At 39.7% G+C, this 6,833-nt stretch overlaps 1 protein-coding gene across 1 annotated transcript in view; it reads right to left on the reverse strand.

Annotated features, from left to right (window-relative positions):
• Nucleotides 1-6,517, reverse strand: part of trip12 (thyroid hormone receptor interactor 12) — a 95,680-nt gene extending 89,163 nt beyond the window's left edge. Inside the window, exon 1 of the mRNA XM_048604482.1 lies at nucleotides 6,441-6,517. The gene's annotated coding sequence lies outside the window, so the exon portion shown is untranslated. The remainder of the gene's footprint in view (nucleotides 1-6,440) is intronic.
• Between the last annotated feature and the right edge of the window lie 316 nt (nucleotides 6,518-6,833).

Consider the following 6,833-nt stretch of genomic DNA (forward strand, 5'->3'; position numbering starts at 1 on the left):
CTGACGTTTCGGGGGTCTAGGCCCGAAACGTCAGCCTTCCTGCTCCTCTGATGCTGCTTGATCTGCTGTGTTCATCCAGCTCTACACCTTGTTATCTGCAGTCTCCTCCACTGGACCCTCATGCCCACAACTATATCATTTATAGTTAGTACAATAATTAACCCGGTGGTAGCAGTGGTTGTGCTGAAGCATCTTGCACATATCTTGTAACAGCTGAAGGTGTAACAACTTAATCTTTAGTACACTGCTCCCAACTGCGGGATAGGGCACATTCTCAACTATGATACAGCAGCCGGTAGGAAACATTGCACTATTGTTTCTGGCTACCATTGGGGTGGCGTTTAAAGTTAACTGTGTCATTTCTCTATTCAAAGATAGAACACAATGCACTCTCTTCAAATGAACCACAGATAGTTCAGCTGCAATTAGTTGAGCTAACCCAATTTGTTATCCAACACCATATATGCTTTTCACATCGGACCATCTGACAATTTAAACAGTTGTCGGTTCTGATTCAAAGCTTAAACAAAGACACTTGCACCCCAGAAGAGCCACCTTCAGGTTTTTGCAACACCAATGTTAAAAAGCAAATAATTCTTGATATTTTTAACATTAATGTGTTCAGACATGTAGACCAGATGAAACTTGAACCCAGGCCGCCTACCTCAAAAAGTAGAGGCACTATGTCACAAGATCCCAAAATTTTCTAATCAACTTGTTCGGAAATATTATTACATACCTATGGGGCAGTGGGACTTGAATCCACGCCTCCTGGCCCAAACATTTATCATTGTGTTGCAATTAGAAACTGGATCCTTCACTTTGAATAAGCAAGCACGCATTTTAACACCAGGAAATAAAAGGGTCCAAGAGAACTTACTCTGTATTAATTAAATGTCTCAACTTTTTTTTTTAAATATAGCATTCAGAAAATAATGTATTGCTTAAGTTTTAAAAGTCATCTCAAAAGATAACTTTAAGGCATATGATTTCAGTATCCCTGTGGCTCTTGCAGAACAAACTAACTGAAATAACATTTTAGTATTTTGCCGTAAACTATGGAGGTGATGACCCTAGGTCAGAGTCCCAACTGATAAGAATTAAATTGAAAACAAAACTGCACACAATTGAGGATGAATGAGGCTGTAGCAAAGGATGGTTTCAGAAAAACCACAAAAGTAATATTGTTACAACGGATTGCACAGGCCAAGTAAAGAGGGTGGAGACCTTCACATCTCATGGCATTTTAAATTGGAAGTTTTTATGTAATGAAGTGAAAAATTCAGTTTCTAGCATACATCCATTGCTATTAGTCTAATCTTAACTCAAAAGACTACTTCAGTCACAAATACATTTGTCCATCTGCCTACAAATAAGGCAAGGACTTCGAATCTGATTTCAACCAGAAATTGGCTGTCATATCACTCGTCACTGATTTCATAAAACCAGCATCACAAATGTATCTGCTAGACAAAAACACCTTCTAATATTTGGCTTTTCACGTTAACTAAAACATCAAGTTTCGGGTTGGCCAAATAACTTACAATTTAGTTTTAAAAACCAAGCCAAAAATGTACGGAGAAATGGCAAATGGAGTTTAATCCGGTTGAGTGTGAGATGCTGCACTTTGGGGGAATCAAATGTTAAGGAAAAGTATACAGTTAATGGCAGGACCCCGAATAGCATTGATGTACAGAGGGATCTTGGGAGTTCAAGTCCAAAGCCCCCCCGAAAGTGGCCACACAAGTAGATAGGGTGGTAAAGGTGGCATGCTTGCTTTTATTGGCCTGGGAATTGAGTACAAGGGTCAGAATGTCATATTGCAGCTTTGTAAGGCTTTGGTTGTGCCACACTTAGTATTGCGTTCAATTCTGGTCACCTCATTACAGGAAGGACGTGGAGGCTTTGAAGAGGATGCAGAAGAGTTTTACCAGGATCCTGCCTGGATTAAAGGAAATGAGCTATAAAACAAAAGGCTAGTGGAACATGGGTTGTTTTCACTAGCAGCAGAGGCCGAGGGGAGACTTGATAGATGTCTATAAAATTATGAGATGCACATAGGGTTGACGGTCAGAATCTTTTCCCCCCTAGTGTTGAAATGTTTAATACTAGAGGGTGTGCATTCAAGGTGAGCAGGGGCAAATTCAAAGGCAATGTGAGGGCAAATTTTTTTAAAAAACACACAAGTGGTAGGAGCCTGGAACCCGCTGCCGTGGTGGTGCAGGAGAGATACAATAGGGGCGTTTAAGGGACTTTTAGATAAGCACATGATTATGCAAGGAATGGAGGAATATGGACCAAAGGTAGACAGAAGGGATTAATTTAATTTGGCATCATGTTCAGCACAACATTATGGGCCAAAGGGTCTGTTCTGGTGCTGTATAGTTCTGTGTTCTAACGAGGCAAACATGCACATGAAAGAAGGGAATTATAACCTTGAAAACATGAAGTGTTTATAAAATCATGAGGGGCATGGATACGGTGAATAGCCAAAGGTGTTTTTCCCAAAGTAAGGGAGTCCAAAACTAGACGGCACAGGTTTAAGATGAGACAGGAAAGACATAAAAGGGACTTAGAGGGGCAACTTTTTCATGCAGAGAGCGGTGCACATCTGGAATGAACTGCTAGAGTAAGTGGAGGAGGCTGGTACGATTACAATATTTGGAAGGCATCTGGATGGGTGTATGAATAAGAAGTGCTTAAAGGGATATGGGACTAGATTAATATCAGATAGCTGGTCAACATGGATAAGTTGGACCAAAGGGTCTGTTTTGGTGCTGTACATCTTTAATTCATGTTAAGTTGCATGGTTAGGAGACCTTCAAATCTCAGCATGGTTAAAATAACTGAATAGATGTAGTCAACTTGGGCACAAAAACTGCTAATTTAATCTGAACATTTTTAATCCAATTTTTCACTGCACTATGGCCAAGGCACTTAGATATTCTTAAAAACAACAGGAATAGTTGTGCGAAGAACTGGGTATTAGTTGAGTGGCACAAACACCAGGTTGGTACATAAAAGCTGCCAAAGTAGCAGCAACAGGTCAAATGACCTGTGTAACACGATGTCCAAGTTTTTCTTGCTGTGTCTGAAAACCAATGAAACCTGCCCCAGTTTCTGCAATGAGTGCACCAAAATGATAGTTATCTTCAAACAACTATAATCTTCAACATTAGCGCAGAAAAAGACAGGTAATGTGGTATGTTAATTAACTGTTTAATAATCATCAAGGCTTCTCTGCACTCAAAAACCTTCATGTGACAAGTACAGAATTAAACTTTTGTAAACAACAATCTTGCATCTGTCAATATTAATTGTGTCAGCATGACCATATTAGCCATGTTTATTTTCAATGAATTAATATACGTAGGAAGCCGACATCAATGAGTAACTATCAGAAGCAACTGGAACAAAATTTTTGCTCCAGTGACAATGTTTCTTCCAAATGACAACCGTGAATTTTAGCAGCTTTCAACCAGAAGGTTCTGACAAGGGTAGTGGGAATTCCCAGTGAGACAGGCTCGCTGAGGAGCAAAATGATCAGTGTAGCCAAAACATTCACTGAAAAGTACAAATCTAAAATTTTAAGGGCACTTTGAAATTTAAAAATTAATTTGAGGTACAAGTCCTTATAATCTTGCATAGGATGCTCGCATCACAAGATATTTGAATTCTTGATTTATTAAGTGTAAGGTTGATCAATGGCTGTTGAACAATACACCATTCCTATGCACGAGAAACCGTGCTGATCAGTTCAGCTTCCACTTCAAGCAAAATCCAAATGTCTAGTCTTGCAGTCATGCTACATAAGGCTGCAGCAGTGCACACCCTCTCTGAAGGAAACAGTAAAGAAACTGCATGAATTTTTGTTCAAGTAATTTAGACTTATGGTTGTCACTATTTCATCCTATGCATCTGCAGATATCTCTCAGGTAAACAGTCCTTGAACATTATAGTCTGCTAACAGTTAAGATCATTTTATCTGGATTGATGTAACTTTTCCAACTAGAATGCAGTAAAACAAAACTTGTTCCACTCCACTTTCATTCCAAATAATCTCAGCTGATTAGAGATTTCAACTAGGTGGCTGCAGACAAGGACCTAGCCCTGATTTGCCATTTCAAAATGGTAAAAATATGTTTCATGCATTCTAGCACACTCTAGACCATGCATGCTTTTCGCCACACAACCACTGTGACGCTTCAGAAAGAAGGATACGAGCAATTTGCTGAAAGAAAAAAAAGTGAGGATGTTGACCCCAGTAAATAATAAGTTGAGTGCAGCAAGCTAAGCATAGGCAAGGTTATCTCATCTGCTTGGATTCCAGATTCACAATAAATAGGTTTATTGAAAATCATCGAATACAATGAGTTTTCTGCAAAGTGTCTATGGTACCATGAAATCAAGCAAATTAAAATGTCATTTGGAAACCAAACATCTTGTCCTCACCTGTTGCTTGCCACTTTAATGCACCAACCTGTTCCCTGACCAACATCTGTCTCTGGCTTGCTGCAGTGTTCCAGCGAAGCTCAACCCAAGCTGGAAGAACACCACCTCATTTTCCGCTTGGGAACCCTGCAGTCCTCCGGACTCGGTATAGAGTTCAATAATTTTAGGGCCTAAACTCTCCCTAGTCCCTGACGCAACACACCAGGTCGTTACCACAGTCTGCCATTACACATCCCCTGTTGATAGTCACTAACAGTCCCCATGAACAATTATTCACCCTCCCAGCCAGATCATTATCAACTCCTTTGTCCATCCAACTGTTCTTCTCTCTCTTTAGGCTCTATCCTATTGTTTACTCCCTACACCCCCCATCCTCCCTATTTTCTGCACATAAACTGACGTTATCCCAGCCACCATCAGTTCGGAGGAAGGGTCACCAGACCAGAAACGTTAATTGTTTTTCTTCACAGATGCTGCCAGACTCCCTGAGCTTTTCTACTAACTTCTGTTTTTGATCTTATCACCTGTCTTTGATGACAAAATCTTTCACCCAGACACAAGTGCTTTCAAGCAAATGCACAAAAGAATAATCAAAGTTAGATGGCTCAGAGATAGTAGGAACTGCCAATGCTGGAGTTACAGATAACAAGGTGTGGAGCTGGAGGAACACAGCAGGCCAGGCAGCATCAGAGCAGGAAAGCTGATGTTTCAGGTATGGACCCGAAACGTCAGCTTTCCTGCTCCTCCAAAGTCAGACGGCAGTTGTGTGATAACAAATCAGCAAGAATCAGTTGACAAAGAGAAGTGCCAAATGTTTGACCAATTCATGACCATTTCAACAATTTCTTCATTAAATGCTCCCTAGGTTTTACTGGGTTTTTAAACTGGCATGACTTTTAAGTCAAAACAAGATTTATACAAAGAGGACAATGCTCTGCACAACTGATTAGAGATGATGTGCTGCAAAACAATGCAATTACCGATTCTTGGCATTGTTTGCCGTCATTGTGCAATGTGAAAAATCGGTCTCAAATTAACTGTAATTTTGGAGCATTTTTCATTTTGACGTGAACTTCAACAACATTTCCTCAAAATAATAAGTGAATTTCAAATTTCGCCAGTATTTGAAATCTACTGGTAGATCACTTACTTTTCAACCGTGACCTTCTCTACCAAGTTAAAAGAGGATTTGCACAACGGACATAATCATACATTGGAGGTCAGAAGTCACGACACCAGGTTATAGTCCAACCGGTTTATTCTAACTCACAAGCTTTCGGAGCACAGCTTCTTCGTCACTTCACCTGACAAAGGAGTAGCACTGCGAAAGCTTGGACTATAACCTGGTGTCATGTGACTTCTGACCTTGTCCACTCCAGTCCAACACCAGCACCTCTACATACATTTGAGATAGTTTAAAGCACGGAGTGACATGTAATTAGGAAAGCTAATAGAATGCATTGGGCAAATGAATATAACGTGGAAGATTATGCTCGAGTTGAACAGGACATGGAGGAGACCCCTTCCCATTGTGCCCGACCCACTCACTTCAACTGGGGTGGGAAGAAAAGGTGTGGTGCAGAAGAGACTGTTAACTTGTTTTCAGCTATTTATTAGTTATTAGCAAGGACTAAACATAGGAGAAATATTACGCAACTTCAAGTGGGAATTTTGCGAACAACATTTGATTATTGTTTGCCAGAGTTTTCAGGGTGAGCAACAGGAGTGTTAGCATTGTTTTAGTTGTACAATTCGCCAAGTTGTCTTAGGCAGACAATGTCCTTGTTTGTGACAGAGACAGAGACGGAGACAAAAAAGAAAACATCAGAACAGAATTGCCAACATGCCTCATTAGAACTGGAGATTAGTATTTCATACAAATCATGGACTTGTTGTGGCTGGTGATTTAGTCACTAATACAATGATGCAAATGATGGTAGTAATCAGTGGAAGTACCCTAGTCTCAATTCACATTTGAAAGTTCCTACCGTTTGAAAGTTGATTGCAGAAAACTACCCTTCTTAGACTCAACTTGAATTTAGATTTTGCAGCAAACTCAGATGTTCTGCAAAGAAATTTTTTTTCTTAAATTAGTGTTAACATATAGTGAATAACCACAGGTGAGATTTAGTTGTGCAACATGCAATTGTATTGGGAATGATCGTTTCAGATTTAAGTTTGTATACCAAAAAGCACAGTTTAGTGGGAAGACTAATTTTGTTGGGAAACTAGGATTAAAAACAAAGCTGGAAAGTACACTGTCCTGCTTCAAAAGATGGAAAACATCTCAATTTATTTCTCCATCTCCAATACTTGGCCAAATTGTCAGCAGAATAATTGACTTAATAACTGTAAAGTCTTACTGTTTACATGACAATAAT

Source organism: Rhincodon typus, chromosome 13 (assembly GCF_021869965.1).
Source record: "Rhincodon typus isolate 14 chromosome 13, sRhiTyp1.1, whole genome shotgun sequence".
In the NCBI taxonomy this organism is placed as follows: domain Eukaryota; kingdom Metazoa; phylum Chordata; class Chondrichthyes; order Orectolobiformes; family Rhincodontidae; genus Rhincodon; species Rhincodon typus.